Here is a 25,079-nt window from a genome sequence, read left to right as displayed (position 1 = left end):
CCAGTCTTCCTATCTTCTATCATTGACAACATATATACTGATTTCTTTAGACATCAAGATACTTTTTTTTTTATCATTTTAGTAGCTTTAATTACATATATTATCACTGTAACCTGTAAAAACCTTAATATCAATTTAAAATCAAGAAGCAAGTAATTGTGAACTGTATGTCATACCAGTATTTCAGGATTAACAAACAAACATATATCATTAACTCTAAAAACATACATTTTTATAGAATAATTTTTAATGTGATGTAAGACATGTATCTGATAAATCCAAATATCTTAAATTTTTTCTCTTAATCAAAGGCAAAAGTAGATAAACTTAGTTCAGAGATCTATTTTAGGCCAATTTTCCCCATGAATCCTGGGAGTATTATGGCAGGATATATTACAAAGGAAAATCATCTTTTCATATTTCATTGGCTTACAGCTGAAATTCTCCATTTCTGGAAAATGTACCTCAAGGGGTTGAATTGGGAAACAAATTTGAGTTTCCCATGGCTGGTACACTTACACATAGACAAATGCAGACATACACACTGCCGGGAGCCAGCACAGAAGTCCCCACTCAAGACAAAGTCATGTGGGAGAGCTCTGACGGGCAAGGCGAGTCAGAGCTCGAGGGCCCCCGCCCCCCGGACCTGCCTGAGCGTCTACCCCAAAACCAGAATCTGTCTGTTTTACTATTTTATGACTTTTACCAACTCCCCTGACATTAACAGGGGGCTATCCCCGACCACCTTTCTCTGAAGAAAATTAACTTAGAGCTCTAGTTAATAATTCTCCTGGGCATAATAGGAGTGTTTCAATTCAAACCCCTCTGATGACTTTCTAGCTTGCCTGACAGGTTGTTCAGATTCACAGCCTCCCAACCACAAGAGGCATGGGAAGCTTAAGATATTCTAACAATGCAGAGCTTCTCAGAGAGTTAAAATTGTTAGAATAGAACTAGTAGAGGATTTCTTTGTTGAGCTAATGCTTGCTGCCAAGGTTCCATATCCCTTACCTACTGTGTCCCTGAGAGTGTATTGATTAATATAGTTAGTGTATAGAAATGTAAGTAGTAGCTTTAATGTTTGTAACCTTGGACCCTTGAGTTAATTCTTTTCTTGTTATAGCCCACCACACTTTTGCTCTATAGGAATGCAACTTTATCTAATGCTTTCGGAGGGTGGCGCCTGACTTTGGAATAATCACCTTTAGAGAAAAATAAGTTTTCTGAAGAAAGGGTCATAAAATGTTAACAGGCCTCCTGGCCAGAAGATGATGTAAATCACCTAAAGCTTTTGCATATGATAAGTTTGCAGAAAGAAAGCCTGGCTTCAATAAGGATCAAGGACTGCTGACCTTGCATGACTCTACCCCTCCCCACCGCCCCATTATCCTCTATGCACAACTTAAGGTATAAAAACTACTTTGGAAAATAAAGTGTGGGCCATGCTCATCAGGCTTGGTCTCCCCGTGTTGTTCTTTCTCTTTCCTTTTCCTCTTCAGGCTGATCCCCTGGAGTGCAGGGGCCCTCTGCGTTCACTTTCCTGCCTGGGCTTCTAAGACCCACTTGAGAAGGTGCCTAAGGTGGGGCACATCCCGTGATTCGAGAGGGCGCCTGCGGCCTACGTGAACAGAGCAAGTCCCGTGCTGGGGCTTTATTGGCTTTCTGCGTAAACCAAGGAATATCAGCCTCTTTTCTCTCCTCTGTTTTCTCAACTGCAAAATTCTTTCCTTATCTCTTTTCTTTATTTCTACCCTTTTTGCCAATGCCGTCCTCCCGAGGGAATCCCTGGATCCAGCCGGGGCTGGACCCCAGCAACACACAAAGACCAAAATCTAATTTCTTCAGGACAAAAACAAAAGGGCGAAGTTGAACAATTTTTTCAAGTTTTTCAAGCAAGAAGCCCTCTTTTAAAGAACAAACAAAATGTAAATAGAAAGATAGGGGAATCATGACCATGGATAATGGCAATTTAACTGGCAAATGCAAAACCAAAAATAACATTCAGAACAGGTTAAATTTACTTATTTGAGCTTAAAGAGTCGCTTTACACATTTTACCTTTGGTTTGCAGTTCTAAGGCCAAAGTTCTCAGGCAAAGTGGGCTGTGTTTGTATTTCAAAGACATGATTAGAATTGAAACTTCAAGATTTTTCCTAGGAATATTTTTGTTGTCTCAGGGTCAGAATTCTGATTTTTATCAAACTAGCTTTTTCTTTTTGCAAAAAGAACCAGTTTTGGAATTTCCAAAGAGTTTCATCTTAACCAATTTTTTCCAGAGTCTAAACAATATTGTGACCACACAGTTTTAAATAATATTTCTTAGTCATAGGTTCATAGCTATAATAAGATTATTTTTCCAAAATGTGACCTGGAGGGCATGCTCCCCAGAAATGAAAAACAAAGCATAAATGGTGGCTCCAAAGCCAAACATTAGCATCTAAATAAGCAAGGAATCATTTCACAAATAGGATAGAAGTCCAATAGCTATTCTTCTTTCCAACAGGGTACCCCACATGAATACAAAACAAACAGGCTTATTTGAGGAGGAAAGCCCAGGGTAGAGAGGAAGGGAGGTTTTGGTTGTACATACAAAAGCGACTTACCCTCCTACATTGAGTCTGTCAACCCCTAAATGTCTGCTAATGTTCATTTGTAGAGACAAATCAAAACCAGGGCCTTGCTTCCTTCATCTCAGAATTGAAAGCACTGTGAGCCAGCAATGCCTGGTCAATGGCAAGCATTTGGGGCTGTCCCCAAGACAAAGGTGAGCAGCTCAGGCAGCTTCTGGACAGTATGCAAGAACTACCATCATCCAGAAATTGATGTGTCATGGACAAGATGCCCACTTGGGACTTCTGCCCCATCTGGGTTGCCAACATTGTTACCAAACCAAACTTGGGTCCATGTGCCTGTGTGTAGTAAAGCCAATTTACTGACTGTGGGTTGTGGTGAAGGGAAATGCAACATTTATTGCAGGATACCAAACAATGTATCCTCTTGAGAAATTTGTATGCAGGTCAGGAAGCAACAGTTAGAACTGGACATGGAACAACAGACTGGTTCCAAATAGGAAAAGGAGTCCATCAAGGCTGTATATTGTAATCCTGCTTATTTAACTTCTATACAGAGTACATCATGAGAAATGCTGGACTGGAAGAAACACAAGCTGGAATCAAGATTGCCGGGAGAAATATCAATAACCTCAGATATGCAGATGACACCACCCTTATGGCAGAAAGTGAAGAGGAACTAAAAAGCCTCTTGATGAAGGTGAAAGAGGAGAGTGAAAAAGTTGGCTTAAAACTCAACATTCAGAAAATGAACATCATGGCATCTTGTCCCATCACTTCAGGGGTAATAGATGGGGAAACAGCAGAAACAGTGTCAGACTTTATTTGGGGGGGCTCCCAAATCACTGCAGATGGTGACTGCAGCCATGAAATTAAAAGACGCTTACTCCTTGGAAGGAAAGTTATGACCAACCTAGATAGCATATTGAAAAGCAGAGACATTACTTGGCCAACAAAGGTCCGTCTAGTCAAGGCTATGGTTTTTCCTGTGGTCATGTATGGATGTGAGAGTTGGACTGTGAAGAAGGCTGAGCGCCAAAGGATTGATGCTTTTGAACTGTGGTATTGGAGAAGACTCTTGAGAGTCCCTTGGACTGCAAGGAGATCCAACCAGTCCATTCTGAAGGAGATCAGCCCTGGGATTTCTTTGGAAGGAATGATGCTAAAGCTGAAACTCCAGTACTTTGGCCACCTCATGCGAAGAGTTGACTCATTGGAGAAGACTCTGATGCTGGGAGGGATTGGGGCAGGAGGAGAAGGGGACGACAGAGGATGAGATGGCTGGATGGCATCACTGACTTAATGGACGTGAGTCTGAGTGAACTCCGGGAGTTGGTGATGGACAGGAAGGCCTGGCATGCTGCAATTCATGGGGTCGCAAAGAGTTGGACACGACTGAGCGACTGAACTGACTGACTGACCAAACAAGGAGTCTAAGTAGCTAGTACTTAAAACGTCTAAACCCCCAGAAGGCTTTTGGGGAAAGGTTTTTAAAGACTGAGTGAAGCAAAGGATTGTAGGGCATGGGATCTGCTCATGGATATTCTTTTGATTGGTTGGTGGTGAGGTAGTTGGGAGTCAATATCATCAGCCTTCTGGTTCCAAATGGTCTGAGGTCTACATGTTTGTGGGCAGCATACAGTTAACTTCTTCCACCTAGTGGGGGTTTCAGCATCTGCAAAACAACTCAAAGGACTTGGCTCAGAATATTATCTGTAGTGCTTGGGGAAGAACTAAAGGTTCTTGGGTTTTTGGAACTAAATGGCTAAAGTATTAATATTTTGTCTTGCTTGACTATTTTCCTTTTTTTCTATGTTTTATTAATTCTTTGATTAAAGTTTTTCTACAGACAAAAGGCAGGAAGAGGATGTGGAGATGGGAACTGTTCTGAGAAGGGCCTGTATGGTCCTACTTGGTTACACTTGAATGTAACCAAGATTGCACCAGAATGTGTTCAAGTGTGTTACATATTCTTGTATGGCATTGATTGTATTTTTTTCAATAAAGAAAAATTCTCTTCTATTTCCTTGATTATTACTTTTTTTCTGGCCTCTCTAATTTTTCTTCCTGAAATTACTATTAAATTATCTGTAGGTATCTTCCATATTGATTAATTACTACATCCTGGTTTTCTCTTTTTGTCTTTCTATTTTACATTCCAACATGATTCTTTTTAATATTTACTTATTTTTAATTGAAGGATAATTATTTTACAATATTATGTTGGTTTCTGCCGTACACCAACATGCATCAGCCTCTATCTGATATATTTATTTATAGATATCTTATGGGACATCTTCCAAACATGGGTTTCAACCATATTCATACTGATCTTCAGCTTTTTGCTTGAGTTTTAAATTTTGCTAATATAAATTTATTTCCAAGAGTCTTTTCTTAGCCTCCAGTCACACTTAATTCTTGATTTATGATTATCTTTAATTCTATGTTTGGAAATTCTCTATGCTAATGAAAGTGTAGACTAAAAAATAAAACATACTGACAAAATCCTGAGGGAAAGAACTATGATTGGAAGAGAAGGGAACTGAGATAAAGTTGTTACAGTAGTCAGAGGAAAACAGGAGAGGAAATGTCATGAAATTCAAATAAAGAAGGATTTACATAAGAAAGGAATATTGAAACATTTTTAATTCTGCAGATAATTAAAAGAGAAATGAAAGAGTATATGCAATTTTTAAGCTAATGTAAGCTTCCCAGGTACTGTTGGTGGTAAAGAACCCGCCTGCTCATGCATGATACATAAGAGACCTGGGTTCAATTCCTGGATTAGGAAGATCACCTGGAGAAGGAAATGGCAGCCCACTCCAGCATTCTTGCTTGGAAAATTTCATGGACAGAGGAGGCTGGTGGCCACAGTCCATGGGGTCACAAAGAGTCAGACATGACTGAGCATGCATGCACCACAAGCAAAAGTTAGATTCTGAGAAAGAAATAAGCCAAATAACCAAGTAGCATAAAAAGGCTCCAAATCCATCTATCTATATGGCCATAGTTTTGACCTTAGCAAAAACACTGTTAAGTGGAAAGAGAATGGAGGCTACCACAATTTAAGTGAGAAACAAGGGGAAAGTTATAAGAGGCAATGCTGTACAAATAGATGAAAGCATGGGAGAAGATGCAGAAGACTACAGTTGCAACCCCTTGGCTATGTTACCTCAATAGTCTTTTTTTTGTTTTGTTTTAATGATTCTGCTGCTACTACTGCTGCTAAGTCACTTCAGTCGTGTCCGACTCTGTGCGACCCCATAGAGGGCAGCCCACCAGGCTCCCCTGTCCCTGGGATTCTCCAGGTAAGAACACTGGAGTGGGTTTCCATTTCCTTCTCCAATGTATGAAAGTGAAAAGTGAAAGTGAAGTTGCTCAGTCATGTCCGACCCTCAGTGACCCCACGGACTGCAGCCTACCAGGCTCCTCCATCCATGGGATTTTCCAGGCAAGAGTACTGGAGTGGGGTGCCACTGCCTTCTCTGCTAACGATTCTAGGCCTTGGTTAGTTCTAAAAGGTCTTGTAGGTCTTCATAGAACTGTTCAACTTCAGCTTCTTCAGCGTTACTTGTTGGGGCATAGACTTGGATTACTGTGATACTGAATGGTTTGCCTTGGAAACGCACAGAGATGATTCTGTCATTTTGGAGATTGCATCCAAGTACTGCATTTCGGATTCTTTTGTTGACCATGATGGCTACTCCATTTCTTCTGAGGGATTCCTGCCTGCAGTAGTAGATATAATGGTCATCTGAGTTAAATTCACCCATTCCAGTCCATTTTAGTTCGCTGATTCCTAGAATGTCAATGTTCACTCTTGCCATCTCTTGTTTGACCACTTCCAATTTGCCTTGGTTCATGGACCTGACATTCCAGGTTCCTATGCAATATTGCTCTTTACAGCATCGGACCTTGCTTCTATCACCAGTCACATGCACAGCTGGGTATTGTTTTTGCTTTGGCTCCATCCCTTCATTCTTTCTGGAGTTATTTCTCCACTGATCTCCAGTAGCATATTGGGCACCTACTGACCTGGGGAGTTCCTCTTTCAGTATCCTATCATTTTGCCTTTTCATACTGTTCATTGTATTCTCAAGGCAAGAATACTGAAGTGGTTTGCCATTCTCTTCTCCAGTGGACCACATTCTGTCAGATCTCTCCACCATGACCTGCCCATCTTGAGTTGCCCCACGGGCATGGCTTAGTTTCATTGAGTTAGACAAGGCTGTGGTCCTAGTGTGATTAGACTGACTAGTTTTCTGTAAGTATGGTCTCAGTGTGTCTGCCCTCTGATGCCCTCTTACAACACCTACCGTCTTACTTGGGTTTCTCTTACCTTGGGCGTGGGGTATCTCTTCACGGCTGCTCCAGCAAAGCGCAGCCGCTGCTCCTTACCTTGGACAAGGGGTATCTCCTCACCGCTGCCCTTCCTGACCTTCAATGTGGGATAGCTCCTCTAGGCCCTCCTGTGCCCACGCAGCCATGGCTCCTTGGACGTGGGGTAGCTCCTCCCGGCCACTGCCTCTGACCTCAGAAGCGGGGTAACCCCTCTTGTCATGGCCCCTGACCTTGGACGTGGGGTAGCTCCTCTCAGCCGTTCCTGTGCCATTGCAGTCTGGCACTCTTGGCCGCTGCCCCTGAACTCGGACGTGGGGTAACTCCTCTTGGCCGCCGCCCTTCAGGAATGGGGTCCTCCCGGCTTCTGCCCCTGACCTCGGACGTGGGGTAGCTCTTCTCTGCCGCGCTTAGTGCACCGGTTGCAGCCTTGGAATACAGAATGAAGCAGGGCAAAGACTAATAGAGTTTTTCCAAGAAAATGCACTGGTCATAACAAACACCCTCTTCCAACAATGCAAGAGAAGACTTTATACATGGACATCACCAGATGGTCAACACCAAAATCAGATTGATTATATTCTTTGCAGCCAAAGATTGAGAAGCTCTATACAGTCAGCAAAAAAAAAAAAAAAAAGAAAGACCGGGAGCTGACTGTGGCTCAGATCATGAACTCCTTATTGCCAAATTCAGACTTAAATGGAAGAAAGTAGGGAAAACCACTAGACCATTCAGGTATGACCTAAATCAAATCCCTTATGACTATACAGTGGAAGTGAGAAATAGATTTAAGGGCCTAAATCTGATAGATAGAGTGCCTGATGAACTATGGAATGAGGTTCATGACATTGTACAGGAGACAGGGATCAAGACTATCCCCATGGAAAATAAATGCAAAAAAGCAAAACGGCTGTCTGAGGAGGCCTTACAAATAGCTGTGAAAAGAAGAGAAGTGAAAAGCAAAGGAGAAAAGGAAAGATATAAGCATCTGAATGCAGAGTTCCAAAGAATAGCAAGAAGAGATAAGAAAGCCTTCCTCAGCGATCGGTGCAAAGAAATAGAGGAAAATAACAGAATGGGAAAGACTAGAGATCTCTTCAAGAAAATTAGAAATACCAAGGGAACATTTCATGCAAAGATGGGCTCGATAAAGGACAGAAATGGTATGGACCTAACAGAAGCAGAAGGTATTAAGAAGAGGTGGCAAGAATACACAGAAGAACTGTACAAAAAAGATCTTCATGACCCAGATAATCACGATGGTGTGATCACTCATCTAGAGCCAGACATTCTGGAATGTGAAGTCAAGTGGGCCTTAGAAAGCATCACTACGAACAAAGCTAGTGAAGGTGATGGAATTCGAGTTGAGCTATTTCAAATCCTGAAAGATGATGCTGTGAAAGTGCTGCCCTCAATATGCCAGCAAATTTGGAAAACTCAGCAGTGGACACAGGACTGGAAAGGCAATGCCAAAGAATGCTCAAACTGCCACACAATTGCACTCATCTCACATGGTAGTAAAGTAATGCTCAAAATTCTCCAAGCCAGGCTTCAGCAATACGTGAATCGTGAACTTCCAGATGTTCAAGCTGGTTTTAGAAAAGGCAGAGGAACCAGAGATCAAATTGCCAACATCTGCTGGATCATGGAAAAAGCAAGAGTTCTAGAAAAACATCTATTTCTGCTTTATCGACTATGCCAAAGCCTTTGACTGTGTGGATCACAATAAACTGTGGAAAATTCTGAAAGAGATGGGAATACTAGACCACCTGACCTGCCTCCTGAGAAATCTGTATGCAGGTCAGGAACCAACAGTTAGAACTTGACATGGAACAATAGACTGGTTTCAAATAGGAAAAGGAGTCCATCAAGGCTGTATATTGTCACCCTGCTTATTTAACTTCTATGCAGAGTACAGCATGAGAAACGCTGGACTGGAAGAAACACAAGCTGGAATCAAGATTGCCGGGAGAAGTATCAATAACCTCAGATATGCAGATGACACCACCCTTGTGGCAGAAAGTGAAGAGGAAATAAAAAGCCTCTTGATGAAAGTGAAAGTGGAGAGTGAAAAAGTTGGCTTAAAGCTCAACATTCAGAAAACAAAGATCATGGCATCCAATCTCATCACTTCATGGCAAATAGATGGTGAAACAGTGGAAACAATATCAGACTTTATTTTGGGGGGCTCCCAAATCACTGCAGATGGCGACTGCAGCCATGAAATTAAAAGACACTTACTCCTTGGAAGAAAAGTTATAACCAACCTAGATAGCATATTGAAAAGCAGAGACATTACTTTGCCAACAAAGTTCCGTCTAGTCAAGGCTATGGTTTTTCCTGTGGTCATGTATGGATGTGAGAGTTGGACTGTGAAGAAGGCCGAGCGCCAAAGAATTGATGCTTTTACTGTGGTGTTGGAGAAGACTCTTGAGAGTCCCTTGGACTACAAGGAGATCCAACCAGTCCATTCTAAAGGAGATCAGCCCTGGGATTTCTTTGGAAGGAATGATGCTAAAGCTGAAACTCCAGTACTTTGGCCACCTCATGTGAAGAGTTGACTCATTGGAAAAGACTTTGATGCTGGGAGGGTTTGGGGGCAGGAGGAGAAGGGGACGACAGAGGATGAGATGGTTGGATGGCATCACTGACTCGATGGATGTGAGTCTGGGTGAACTCCGGGAGTTGGTGATGGACAGGGAGGCCTGGCATGCTGCAATTCACGGGGTTGCAAAGAGTTGGACACGACTGAGCGACTGAACTGAACTGAACTGAGGCCTTGGTTTCCTGATTTGTAAAATGAGGACAACCATAATAGTACCCCATGTGTGTTCTGCACATTCATTTAGAATGTTTGTAAACACATTGTTTTTACGATTTGTCTGTAAACAAATTGTTCACAAGCAAAGTGCTTGATATACCGTCAGCTTTCCATAAATGTTAGTTCTTAAGATTATCATCATAAGAAATGAATAATAAATAGCATTTCAACAACATTAATGATCAGGAAACTGTCCACGAGAGGGTAATTGATGGTGAAGTATCAGGCACTGGTAACACTAAGAAAGATAATTATCATTTATTGATTGTAGAATTTGTTTCTAAGACTATGTTAAATACTTCCTAGTGAGAAACAGTTCAAGAAATTGGAGGTGATTAGCTTGGAAAAGAGGAAATATGGTGAGAAGAGCTGGGATTAAGGCAACAAGTGGAACAGCGTAATAACCATGGTCAGATATTTGAAACACTTTTGTTTGGATGATGGCACCAAGGCGTGTCTATAAGGCCAAACTAGTCACCAAGGATCTGGTTCCCGGAAGCTGACTTCAGTTCAACATTCAGATCGCCTCTCCCCCCTCCCCCCTCCCCCGCCTCTACTTACAAGCGTTTCATTCCACAAGGACTTCACCTGGACCTCTGGAAGGCAGATGTAATTGTGGAAATGTCTCATTTTGTAGTTGAATCATGAATGTACCCAAAGTTTTTAAATTCTCTGTTTCATTGTTATGAAATTCTCCCAGCTACCTAGTGTGTGATGCCATGAACTTAGAGGTTGTTTATCTAATAGATTTTGTTTTTCAACTTGGCTTTAAAAACCATCAGCAGCCTGTGGGTAACCTAAAATGATAAATATCAGTGGAGGAAGGGATAAATTCTGCAACAATTTTGATATTCTCAGCTTTCAGGCTGAAATAGAAAAGACTCAATAACTTTTTATATCAACATACTGAAATCTATTTTAGAGTCATAAAAAACAAAGATGCTTATGTTTAACTATTAATCAGAGAGAGTGTGTGTGAAACACCTAAAGTTCACAAGTGCTCTCTCTAATTGAGAAAAATTCATGTGAAAAACAGCAAGCCCCCTACACAAACATATACACACACTCATGTGCACATCCTCCTTAAGGTATTTGCTCAGAGTCCATTATTAGCATCTAATCCATACTTTCAGTGCATAGGGACAGATTCAATTCTCAGGTAAAACTCGTTGTTTTCTTCTTCTCTCCTCATCTCTCTTATTCTTTTTCTCTTCTATTTTTTTCAAAAATTATTTGAAGAGAAAAGAACTAATTTAAAACCATAAGATCAATGCTAGTTTAGAAAATACATTCTTCTAAAAAATTCCAGCAACCTGGAATTAGAAACAGATACAAATGAAAAACTGATGAAATTTTGTGACTATGTACCAGGAATAATTATTCTATGTCATTATAGTTATGTGACTTACAAAAAAAGACATAATCATGGAAATTAAGTAGGATAGTTTCATAGCTCAATAAGTTTTGTTTTTAATAGGAGGAAAGAAAATGAAATGGTATATGGTAGAGGATATGAGGTCAGGATATGATACTGTGGTGATTTTTTTTTATAAAGCATATTTGTGTGTCTACATTACCTCAGTAATGAGGCAGAAGTTGATGATGCAGGCTGGGGAGGGGAGAAAAGGATAGAGTCCAGAGAACAAGAATGAAAATTGACTTTTCACTCGCCATATTGTCCCTTCTGAAAGACCTATTTGTTTTCCAAGTCTATGCCCCGACCAGTAATGCTGAAGAAGCTAAAGTTGAATGGTTCTATGAAGACCTACAAGACCTTCTAGAACTAACAACCCAAAAAGATGCCCTTTCATTATAGGGGACTGGAATGCAAAAGTAGGAAGTCAAGAAACACCTGGGGTAACAGGCAAATTTGGCCTTGGAGTACAGAATGATATAATGTCAAATACATTGTGTCTGGATATAAGTCTTTGGTTATTTTGCTAAAGTTAAATGCTACAAAATTATAGGCCTTATTAATTCCATTCGAGTCTGGTATAGAGTAAAAATATATCCAATTGAAAATAAGAATTTGACTCAGAAATTCTTTGTAGAAGTGAAGACGTTACAAAACATGTCTTCCACCTTGCATCGCTAAGTGGGATGTAGCAGTTTGAACCAGGTCAATGCTGCAAAAATTTTAAACAAATTTTAAAAGGCCAGATGAATTACAAAAATCTTATTCTTAGAGGTATCGGTGAACTGTGAAAACAATGGGATTCCATGACATAAAATTCCAGAGAGGTAGGACTTTTCTGAGGTGAGCTGATCATCACCAGCCATTTTTCTACCTGGAGGTAGGGTAGATTGACCTACTCCATTCACAAGCTAAATATTGAATTTGGTCCAAGTTGAGCAAGCTAGGGACAGAAAGTTTTTTTTTTTTTTTTTTTTACTCTGTAAATCTAAATGGAAAATTGGAAAACTGAGGCAGTCTCTAATACATGGCTGATTTTCTCAACAGACATTTGCTTATTTCCAGGAGTGCCTTGGATGATGATGAGTTAGACTGACATCTTCTTAAAGAAGAGTGAACTCTTTCAGTCCTGCAGTTCTATGAAGGAGACCTACTGTGATGGTCTTTTCCCTAATTCACTTTCTAGATTTTGAAACTGAGTGGGATGGAGGCTGAAAACTAGATCTTCTGATTGTCTCTCGGATCTGAGGAGATTGATACCTGTTGTTGTTCAGTCGCTCAGTTGTATCCGACTCTTTGTGACTCCTGTCCTTTCTGGTATGTTACAGTCCATGGGGTGCAGAGTGATACCTGACAGTCCCTCGATCAGAGACCTGTAGGAGCCACACCCAAGAATAGGGTAAAGCAGAGATAAATTGTCTTGTTTAAATTGAAATCCAGCCCAAACAAACTAACTCCCTGATTGCACTGAGGTAATCAGCCTTTTACCCTGCCTGGCTAACAGGAAGTCAAGGGAACACTTTCTGCTGAAAGATAACATAATCTGAAGCCTCTTTGGTTCTTTTACAAAAACTGGTGGCTCAGCCTGCCAATGCAGGAGATGCAAGTTTGATCCCTGGGTCAGGAAGTTCACCTGGAGAAGGAAATGGCAAGCCAGCCCAGTATTCTTCCATGGGAAATTCCATGGATAGAAAAGCCCGGTGGGCTACAAAGAGTCAGACACCATTTAGCAACTAAACAACGAGAATACATGACAATGAAAAAATTCTCGGCAGACACAGCTATAATTGATAATAAAGAGAGAAAGTGGACATTAGAAACAAATCTACATATATAGGTTAAAGACTTAAAAATAACTATGATTAATATTTTGAAGAAAGTAGAGGGGAAAATGTACATAATAGGTGAAAAAATGAAGAACTTCAATAGAGAATTTGAATCTATTAAAAATTAATTTGATGTACTAAACCTATTAGATGATTAAATAGAAGAATATATTTATAGCTCTGAGAGTGAGGAAATTTTTTAACCAAAATATAAAAAGCACAAATAATAAAGTGAAGAGTTTGTCCTTTTTTATGGCTGAGTAATATTCCAGCTATATATCTATATCACACATTCCTAATCCATTTTTCTGTTGATGGACATTTAGGTTGCTTTCATGTCCTGACTATTGTAGATAGCGCTGTAGTGAACACTGGGGTGCATGTATCTATTTGAATCATGGTTTTCTCTGGATATATGTTGTAGGATCATATGGTAACTCTCTTTTTAGCTTTTTATAGCATACTGTTCTCCATAGTGACTGCACAAGTTTACATTTCCACCAACAGTGTAGCAGGGTTCCCCTTTTCCACACCCTCTCCAGTATTATAGTTTGTAGATTTTTTGGTGATGGCCATTCTGGCTGGTGTGAGGTAATACTTCATTGTAGCTTTGGGATTTTCATTTCTCTAATAATTAATGATGTTGAACATCTTTTCATGTACTTTTTGGCCATCTTCATGTTTTCTCTGGAGAAATGTCTCTTTAGGTCTTCCAATTCTTTTTCGATTGGGTTGTTTGTTTTTTAGATATTGAGCTGCATGAGCTATTTGTGTATTTTGGATATTAATCCCTCATCAATGACTTCTTTTGCAAATATTTTCTCCCATTCTGAGTGTTGTCTTTCCGTATTCTCTGTGGTTTCTTTTGCTGTACATAAGCTTTTCAGTTTGTGCCCCATTTGTTTATCTATTTTTTTTTTATTATTACTATAGGAGGTGGGTCAAAAAAGGTTTTCTTGTGATTTATGTCAGAGAGTGTTCTGCCAGGGCTTCCCCCGTGGCTCAGTGGTAAGAATCCACCTGCCAGTGCAGGAGACAGGGGTTCGTTCCCTGATCTGGGAAGATCCCACATGCCATGGAGCAACTAAGTCCATGCACCACAACTACCGAGCCTGTGATTTAGAGCCTGAGAGCTGAAACTACTGAATCTATGTGCCACAACTACTGAAGCTTGTGCACCCTAAAGTCCGGGCTCTGAAACAAGAGAAACCCCTGCAGTGAGAAGCCTGCAAACTGCAACTAGAGTGTGGGCCCCACTCTCTGAAACTAGAAAAAAGCCTGCACAGCAACACTCAGTGCAGCCAAAAATAAAAATAAATAAATAAAAATTATTTTTTAAAAAGAGTGTTCTATGTTTTCCTTTAAGAATTTTGTAGTATCTAGCCTTACATTTAAGCCCTTAATCCATTTTGAATTTAGGGCGTGTTCTAATTTCATTCTTTTACTTGTAGCTGTCCAGTTTTCCCAGCACCACTTATTAAAGAGACTGTCTTTCCTCCATTATATTTTCTTACCTCTTTTGTCATAGGTTAGGTGACCATAGATGCTTGGGTTTATCTCTGTGCTTTCTAACCTGTTCCATTGAACTCAATCAACAGAGGAATAGATAAAGAAGATATGGTACATATATACAATGGAATATTCAGTTCAGTTCAGTCACTCAGTCGTGTCCAACTCTTTGCGACCCCATGAATTGCAGCACGCCAGGCCTCCCTGTCCATCACCAACTCCCAGAGTTCACTCAAACTTACGTCCATTGAGTCGGTGATGCTATCCAGCCATCTCATCCTCTGTCGTCCCCTTCTCCTCCTGCCCTCAATCCCTCCCAGCATCAGAGTCTTTTCCAATGAGTCAACTCTTCGCATGAGGTGGCCAAAGTACTGGAGCTTCAGCTTTAGCATCAGTCCTTCCAAAGAACACCCAGGACTGATCTCCTTCAGAATGGACTGGTTGGATCTCCTTGCAGTCCAAGGGACTCTCAAGAGTCTTCTTCAACACCACAGTTCAAAACATCAATTCTTCGGCGCCCAGCTTTCTTCACAGTCCAACTCTCACATCCATACATGACTACTGGAAAAATAGCCTTGACTAGATGGACCTTTGTTGGCAAAGTAATGTCTCTGCTTTTCAATATGCTATCTAGGTTGGTCATAACTTTCCTTCTCAGTCGTAAAAAGAACAAAATAATACCATTTGCAGCAATGTGGTTGGACCTAGAGATTGTTAAACTGAGTGAAGTAAGTCAGACACAGAAAGACAAATATCAGATAGTATCACTTATATGTGGATTGAAAAAAAAAAAAAAAGAGTACAAATGAACTTATCTACAAAACACAAGTGATATAGTTGTAGATAGTAAACTTATGGTTACCAGGAGATTAGGAGAAGGGAGTGATAAATTGGAAGATTGTGACTGATATAACCACACTACTCTATATAAAATGCATAACTAATAAGAACCTACTGAATAGCACAGGAAACTACTCAATACTCTGTAATGGGGGGGGGGGGGGGGGAGTCCTAAGATGGCAGAGGACTAGGACAGGGAGACCACTTTCTACCCTACAAATTCATTGAAAGAGTATTTGAACGCTGAGCAAACTCCACAAAACAACTTCTGAACACTGGCAGGGGACATGAGGCACCCAGAAAAGCAGCCCATCATCTTCGAAAGGAGGTAGAACAAAATGTAAAAGATAAAAAGAGAGACAAAGAGTTAGGGATGGAGATCCGTCCACGCACGCCGTGAGCGGGGGCAAACCCAGTCTGGCTGAGACACTGCGAGCACTCCCCACACACGCCAGTGATATTTTTTTGCAGTGTTCCTCCCTCCCCACAGCACGACTGAACAAGTGAGCCTAAACAAGAGACCACCTCCGCCCCCTTGTGTCAGGGCGGAAATTAGACACTGAAGACTCCTGCAAACAGAAGACGCTGAATAAACAGAGGGAACCGCTTTGGAAGTGACAGGTGCAACAGATTAAAACCCTGTAGTTAACACCGACTACATCGGAAGGGGCCTATAGATCTTGAGAAGTATAAGCTGAAACAAGAACTATCTGAAACTGAACTGACCCCACACTGCCTGCAATAGCACCAGAGCAATTCCTAGATATATTTTTACTATTATCATTTTTTTTAATTTTTAATTTTTTTTCTTTTTTTAAGCCCTCAATTACTCCTTTAATTTTCATTTTTATAACCTACTGCTAAGTTGCTTCAGTCGTGTTTGACTCTGTGCGAACACATAGATGGCAGCCCACCGGGCTCCCCCATCCCTGGGAGTCTCCAGGCAAGAACAGTGGAGTGGGTTGCCATTTCCTTCCCCAATGCATGAAAGTGAAAAGTGAAAGGGAAGGCGCTCAGTCATATCTGACTCTTAGCGACCCCATGGACTGCAGCTGACCAGGCTCCTCCATCCATGGGATTTTCCAGGCAAGAGTACTGGAGTGGGGTGCCATTGCCTTCTTCGTATAACTATTACCTTGCAAAAAAAATAAGACCTTATTTTTAAAGCAAACTTCATATATATTTCTTATACTTTTTGTGATTTTTTTTAATATTGTATTTTTGAGAGTCTAACTTCTGCTCTAGATTTTTAATCTTTGCTTTATAGTATTTGTTATCAGTTTTGTATATTTAAGAATCCAATCTTCAGTACCCATTTTTACTTAGGAGTGTGATTACTGGCTGATTACTCTCTCCCTCTTTTGACTCTCCTTTTTCTCCCCCAGGTTACCTCTGTCTCCTCCCTCCCCCTTCTCTTCTCAACCCAACTCTGTGAATCTCTGCGGGTGTTCTGGGCTGCAGAGAACACTTAGGGAACAGAGCACTGACTAGATCTATCTCTCTCCTTTTGATTCTTCCTTTGCTCCTCCTCCTCACCTCTATCTCCTTCTTCCCTCTTCTCTTCTTTATGTAACTCCGTGAACCTCTCTGAGGGTTCCAGACTGTGGAGAGCACATAGGGAATTGTTTACTGGCTAGATTGCTCTCCCCCTTTTTGATTCCCCCTCTTCTCCTCCTGGTCACCTCTATCACCCATGTCCCTCTCCTCTTCTTCATGTAACTCTGTGAACCTCTCTGGGTGTCCCTCACTGTGGAGAATCTTTTCACCCTTAACATAGAAGTTTGATTATCAGGGCTATATGAATGGAGAAGTCTTGAGGCTACTCTAAGAATAAGACTGAAAACCAGAGGCAGGAGGCTTAAGCCCCAAACCTGAGAACACCAGAGAACTCCTGACTCCAGGGACCATTAATCAACAAGAGCTCATCCAAAAGCCTCCATACCTACACTGAAACCAAGCACCACCCAAGAGCCAATAAGTTCCAGAGCAAGACATACCATGTAAATCCTCCAGCAATGCAGGAACATAGCCCTGAGCTTCAATATACAGGCTGCCCAAAGTCACACCAAACCTATAAACATCTCAAAACTCACTACTGGACACTTTATTTCACTCCAGAGAGAAGAAATCCAGCTCCACCCAGCAGAACACCGATGCAAGCTCCGCTAACCAGGAAACCTTGACAAGCCACTCGTCCAACCCCACCCACAGGGAGGAGCCTCCACAATAAAGAGGAACCACAAACTACCATAATACAGAAAGGCCACGCCAAACACAGCAATCTAAATAAGATGAAAAGGCAGAGAAATACTCAGCAGGTAAAGGAACATGATAAATGCCCACCAAACCAAACAAAAGAGGAGGAGATAGGGAGTCTACCTGAAAAAGAATTCAAAATAATGATAATAAAAATGATCCCAAACCTTGAAAACAAAATGGAGTTACAGATAAATAGCCTGGAGAAAAGGATTGAGAAGATGCAAGAAATGTTTAACAAGAACCTACAAGAAATAAAAAAGAGTCAATCAATAATGAATAATGCAATAAATGAGATTAAAAAAAACACTCTGGAGGGAACCAACAGTAGAATAATGGAGGCAGAAGATAGGATAAGTGAGGTAGAAGATAGAATGGTGGAAATAAATGAAGCAGAGAGGAAAAAAGAAAAAAGAATTGAAAGAAATGAGGACAACCTCAGGGACCTCTGGGACAATGTTAAACGCCCCAACATTTGAATCACAGGAGTCCCAGAAGAAGAAGACAAAAAGAAAGACCATGAGAAAATACTCGAGGAGATAATAGTTGAAAACTTTCCTAAAATGGGGAAGGAAATAGTCACACAAGTGCAAGAAACCCAGAGAGTCCAAAACAGGAGAAACCCAAGGTGAAACACCCGAAGACACATATTAATCAAATTAACAAAGATCAAACACAAAGAACAAATATTAAAAGCATCAAGGAAAAAACAACAAATAACACACAAAGGGATTCCCATAAGGATGACAGCTGATCTTTCAATAGAAACGCTTCAGGCCAGAAGGGAATGGCAGGACATATTTAAAGTTATGAAAGAGAAAAACCTACAACCCAGATTACTGTACCTAGCAAGGATCTCATTCAGATATGAAGGAAAATTCAAAAGCTTCACAGACAAGCAAAAGCTTAGAGACCTCAGCACCACCAAACCAGCTCTTCAACAAATGCTAAAGGATCTTCTCTAGACAGGAAACACAGAAAGGGTGTATTAACTTGAACTCAAAACAACAAAGTAGGTGGCAACAGGACCATACTTATCAATAATTACCTTAAATGTAAATGGGTTGAATGCCCCAACCAAAAGACAAAGACTAGCTGAATGGATACAAAAACAAGACCCCAATATATGCTGTCTACAAGAGACCCACCTCAAAACAGGGGACACATACAGACTGAAAGTGAAGGGCTGCAAAAAGATATTTCATGCAAATGGAAACCAAAAAAAAGCAGGAGTAGCAATACTCATATCAGATAAAATAGACTTTAAAACAAAGGCTGTGAAAAGAGACAAAGAAAGACACTAGATAATAATCAAAGGATCAATCCAAGAAGAAGATATAACAATTATAAATATATATGCACCCAACATAGGAGCACTGCAATATGTAAGGCAAATGCTAACAAGCATGAAAGGGAAAATTAACAATAATACAATAATAGTGGGAGACTTTAATACCCCGCTCACACCTATGGATAGATCAACTAAACATAAAATCAACAGGGAAACAAAAACTTTAAATGACACAATGGACCAGCTAGGCCTAATTGGTATCTATAGGACACTTCACCCCAAAACAATTTTCTTTTCCTGAAGAATTTCACCTTTTTCTGAAGTGCACATGGAACCTTCTCCAGGATATATCACATCCTGGGCCATAAATCTAGCTTTGGTAAATTAAAAAAAAATTGAAATTATTCCAATCAACTTTTCTGACCACAATGCAGTAAGATTAGATCTCAATTACAGGAAAAAAAACTGTTAAAAATTCCAACATATGGAGGCTAAACAACATGCTTCTGAAAAACCAACAAATCATAGAAGAAATCAAAAAAGAAATCAAAATATGCACAGAAATGAATGAAAATGAAAACACAATGACTCCAAACTTACGGAACACTGTAAAAGCAGTGCTAAGGGGAGGGTTCATAATAATACAGGCTTACCTCAAGAAACAAGAAAAAAGTCAAATAAATAACCTAACTCTACACATAAAACAAATAGAAAAGGGAGAAATGAAGAACCCCAGGGTTAGTAGAAGGAAAGAAATCTTAAAAATTAGGGCAGAGATAAATCCAAAAGAAACAAAAGAGACCATAGCAAAAATCAACAACGCTAAAAGCTTGTTCTTTGAGAAGATAAAGAAAATTGATAAACCATTAGCCAGACTCATCAAGAAACAAAGGGATTTATTTATTTAATAAAAATTTTAAAAAAATTAAAAAAAGAAACAAAGGGAGAAGAATCAAATCAACAAAATTAGAAATGAAAATGGAGAAATCACAAATCACAACAGATAACACAGAAATACAAAAGATCATAAGAGACTACTATCAGCAATTATATGCCAATAAAATAGACAACTTGGAAGAAATGGACAAATTCTTAGAAAAGTACAAGTTTCCAAAACTGGACCAGGAATAAATAGAAAATCTTAACAGATCTATCACAAGCATGGAAATTGAAACTGTAATCAAAAATCTTCCAGCAAACAAAAGCCCAGGACCATACGGCTTCACAGCTGAATTCTAGCAACAATTTAGAGAAGAGCTAACACCTATCCTACTCAAACTCTTCCAGAAAATTTCAGAGGAAGGTAAACTTCCAAACTCATTCTATGAGGCCACCATCACCCTAATACCAAAACCAGACAATGATGCCACAAAAAAAAGAAAACTACAGGCCAATATCACTGATGAACATAGATGCAAAAACCCTTAATAAAATTCTAGCAAACAGAATATAACGATATGTTTAAAGATCATACATCATGACCAAGTGGGCTTTATCCCAGGGATGCAAGCATTCTTCAATAGCTGCAAATCAATCAACATAATACACCACACTAAAAATTGAAAGATAAAAAACCATTTTATTATCTCAATAGATTCAGAGAAAGCCTTTGACAAAATTCAACATCCATTTATGATTTTTAAAAACCCTCCAGAAAGCAGGAATAGAAGGAACATACTTCAACATAATAAAAGCTATATATGACAAACACACAACAAACATTATCCTCAATGGTGAAAAATGGAAAGCATTTTCCCTAAAGTCAGGAACAAGATAAGGGTGCCAATTCTCACCACTACTATTCAACATAGTTTTGGAAGTTTTGGCCACAGCAATCAGAGCAGAAAAGGAAATGAAAGAAATCCAGATTGGAAAAGAAGAAGTAAAACTCTCACTGTTTGCAGATGACATGATCCTCTACATAGAAAACCCTAAAGACTCCACCAGAAAATTACTAGAGCTAATCAATGAATATAGTAAAGTTGCAGGATATAAAATTAACACACAGAAATCCCCTGCATTCCTATACACTAACAGTGAGGAAACATAAAGAGAAATTAAGAAAACAATTCCATTCACTATTACAATGAAAAGAATAAAATACTTAGGAATATATCTACCTAAAGAAACAAAAGACCTATATATAGAAAACTATAAAACAATGGTGAAAGAAATCAAAGATGACACTAATAGATGGAGAAATATACCTTGTTCATGGGTTGGAAGAATCAATATAGTGAAAATGAGTATACTACCCAAAACAATCTATAGATTCAATGCAATCCCTATCAAGCTACCAACAGTATTTTTCAGAGAACTAAAACAAATAATTTCACAATTTGTATGGAAATACAAAAAACCTTGAATAGCCAAAGCTATCTTGAGAAAGAAGAATGGAACTGGAGGAATCAACCTGTGTGACTTCAGGCTGTACTACAAAGCCACAGTTATCAAGACAGTATGGTACCAGCACAAAGACAGAAATATAGATCAGTGGAACAAAACAGAAAGCCCAGAGATAAATCCATGCACCTATGGACACCTTATCTTTGACAAAGAAGGCAAGAATATACAATGGAGAAAAGACAATCTCTTTAACAAGTGGTGCTGGGAAAACCAGTCAACCACTTGTAAAAGAATGAAACCAGAACACTTTCTAACACCATACACAAAAATAAACTCAAAATGGATTAAAGATCTAAATATAAGACCAGAAACTATAAAATTCCTAGAGGAAAACATAGGCAAAACACTCTCTGACATAAATCACAGCAGGATCCTCTATGACCCACCTCCCAGAATATTGGGAATAAAAGCAAAAATAAACAAATGGGACCTAATTAAAATTAAAAGCTTTTGCACAACAAAGGAAACTATAAGCAAGGTGAAAAGACAGCCTTCAGAATGGGAGAAAATAATAGCAAACGAAGCAACTGACAGAGAATTAATCTCAAGAATATACAAGCAACTCCTGTAGCTCAATTCCAGAAAAATAAATGATCCAATCAAAAAATGGGCCAAAGAACTAAACAGACAGTTCTCCAAAGAAGACATACAGATGGTTATCAAACACATGAAAAGATGCTCAACATCACTCATTATCAGAGAAATTCAATTCAAAACCACAATGAGGTACCATTTCATGCCTATCAGAATGGCTGCTATCCAAAAATCTACAAAGAATAAAGGCTGCAAAGGGTATGGAGAAAAGGGAACCCTCTTACACTGTTGATGGGGATGCAAACTAGTACAGCCAATATGGAGAACAGTGTGGAGATTCCTTAAAAAACTGGAAATAGAACTGCCATATGACCCAGCAATCCCATTGCTGGGCATACACACTGAGGAAACCAGAAGGGAAAGAGACACATGTACCCCAATGTTCATCACAGCACTGTTTATAATAGCCAGGACATGGAAACAACCTAGATGTCCATCAGCAGATGAATGGATAAGAAAGCTGTGGTACATACACACAATGGAATATTACTCAGCCATTAAAAACAATACATTTGAATCAGCTCTAATGAGATGGATGAAACTGGAGCCTATTATACGGAGTGAAGTAAGCCAGAAAGAAAAACACCAATACAGTATACTAACACATATATATGGAATTTAGAAAGAATGTAATGATAATCCTATATTCAAGACAGCAAAAGAGACACAGATATATAGAATAGTCTTTTGGACTCTGTGGAAGAAGGCAAGGGTGGGATGATCTGAGAGAATGGCATTGAAACATGTATATTATCATATGTGAAACAGATCGCCAGTCCCGGTTCAATGCATGAGACAGGGTGCTCAGGGCTGGTGCACTGGGATGAGCCTGAAGGATGGGATGGGGAGGGAGGTGGGAAGGGGGGTTCAGGATGGGAACACATGTACACCCACAGCTGATTCATGTCAGTGTATGGCAAAAACCACCACAATATTGTAAAGTAATTAGCCTCCAACTAAAATAACAAATTTTTTTAGAAAAGAAAAAAAATGTAATGGCCTATATGGGGAGAGAATCTAAAAAAGAGTGGATATATGTGTATGTTTAACGGCTTCACTTTGTTATATATCTGACACTAACACCACATTGTAAATCAACTATAATCAAAAAGTGAAAATGTATAAATACATCAAAATTGTTTTACACTTTGTGAAAGACACTATTCACAGTGTTAAAAGACAGGTGCATGTATGTAACCAGCTGAGACTGAATATCCTGAATAAATAGGAATAACCTGAATATTATCAAGAACAGAATATCTCATGGGAAAATGAGTCAATAATATGCATATGAAATTCATTAAAGTGAAAACTAGAAAAGCAAGCAAACATATGGAGAGAAGCAGAATCCTTTAATAGGAATCAGAGGAGTGAACCTTAAAACAACTATGTTAGATCCCATACTTGACTGGCCAAAAACAAAACAAAATCCAGATACTATCAAGTACTGTTGAGGAAGTGGGGAAGGAGAAACTTTGTATACCCTCAGTATGAAAAGGCAAATGATAGGATACTTAAAGAGGAACTCTCCAGGTCAGTAGGTGCCCAATATGCTACTAGAGATCAGTGGAGAAATAACTCCAGAAAGAATGAAGGGATGAAGCCAAAGCAAAAACAATACCCAGCTGTGCATGTGACTGGTGATAGAAGCAAGGTCCAATGCTGTAAAGAGCAATATTGCATAGGAACCTGGAATGTCAGGTCCATGAATCAAGGCAAGTTGGAAGTGGTCAAACAGGAGATGGCAAGAGTGAACATCGACATTCTAGGAATCAGCGAACTAAAATGGACTGGAATGGGTGAATTTAACTCAGATGACCATTATATCTACTACTGTGGGCAAAAATCCCTTAGAAGAGATGGAGTAGCCATCATGGTCAACAAAAGAGTCTGAAATGCAGTACTTGGATGCAATCTCAAAAACAACAGAATGATCTCTGTTCATTTCCAAGGCAAACCATTCAGTATTACAGTAATCCAAGTCTATGCCCCAACCAGTAATGCTGAAGAAGCTGAAGTTGAACAGTTCTATGAATACCTACAAGACCTTCTAGAACTAACACCCAAAAAGATGTCCATTTCATTATAGGGGACTGGAATGCGAAAGTAGGAAGTCAAGAAACACCTGGGGTAACAGGAAAATTTGGCCTTGGAGTATGGAATTAAGGAGGGCAAAGGCTAACAGAGTTTTGCAAAGAGGGGTTTAGCAAACACCCTCTTCCAACAACACAAGAGAAGACTCTACACATGGACATCACCAGATGGTCAACACCAAAATCAGATTGATTATATTCTTTGCAGCCAAAAATGGAGAAGCTCTATACAGTCAGCAGAAACAAGACCAGGAGCTGACTGTGGCTCAGATCATGAACTCCTTATTGTCAAATTCAGACTTAAATGGAAGAAAGTAGGGAAAACCAGTAGACCATTCAGCTATGACCTAAATCAAATTCCTTATGATTATAACGTAGAAGTGAGAAATAGATTTAAGGGACTAGATCTGATAGATAGAGTACCTGATGAACTATGGATGGAGGTTCGTGACATTGTACAGAAGACAGGGATCAAGACCATCCCCATGGAAAATAAATGCAAAAAAGAAAAATGGCTGTCTGAGGAGGCCTTACAAATAGCTGTGAAAGGAAGAGAAGTGAAAAGCAAAGGAGAAAAGGAAAGATATAAGCATCTGAATGCAGAGTTCCAAAGAATAGCAAGAAGAGATAAGAAAGCCTTCCTCAGCAATCAATGCAAAGAAATAGAGGAAAACAACAGAAGGGGAAAGACTAGAGATCTCTTCAAGAAAATTAGAGATACCAAGGGAACATTTCATGCAAAGATGGGCTCGATAAAGAACAGAAATGGTAGGGACCTAACAGAAGCAGAAGATATTAAGAAGAGGTGGCAAGAATACACAGAAGAACTGTACAAAAAAGATCTTCATGGCCCAGATAATCATGATGGTGTGATCACTCACCTAGAGGCAGACATCCTGGAATGTGAAGTCAAGTGGGCCTTGGAAAACATCACTACAAACAAAGCTAGTGGAGGTGATGGAATTCTAGTTGAGCTATTTCAAATCCTGGAAGATGATGCTGTGAAAGTGCTGCACTCAATATGCCAGAAAATTTGGAAAACTCAGCAGTGGCCACAGGACTGGAAAAGGGCAGTTTTCATTCCAAAGAACCGCAACGCCAAAGAATGTTCAAACTGCCACA

General features: G+C 39.7%; 1 protein-coding gene across 9 annotated transcripts in view; it reads right to left on the bottom strand.

Annotated features, from left to right (window-relative positions):
- Positions 1-17,439, bottom strand: part of CD84 (CD84 molecule) — a 99,337-nt gene extending 81,898 nt beyond the window's left edge. For 3 of the 9 annotated variants that reach the window (XR_011565109.1, XM_019987891.2, XM_019987881.2), the window contains exon 1: positions 17,315-17,396. The gene's annotated coding sequence lies outside the window, so the exon portion shown is untranslated. Of the gene's footprint in view, positions 1-12,402; positions 12,516-17,314 lie in introns of all 9 variants that reach the window. The other 6 variants (XM_070783480.1, XR_002183698.2, XM_070783478.1 and 3 more) reach the window with 6 other exon arrangements.
- Between the last annotated feature and the right edge of the window lie 7,640 nt (positions 17,440-25,079).

This window comes from Bos indicus, chromosome 3 (genome assembly GCF_029378745.1).
Source record: "Bos indicus isolate NIAB-ARS_2022 breed Sahiwal x Tharparkar chromosome 3, NIAB-ARS_B.indTharparkar_mat_pri_1.0, whole genome shotgun sequence".
NCBI classification, from domain to species: domain Eukaryota; kingdom Metazoa; phylum Chordata; class Mammalia; order Artiodactyla; family Bovidae; genus Bos; species Bos indicus.
Note: the sequence above shows the minus strand (reverse complement) of the source record. Positions and strands in the feature narration are given on the sequence as shown.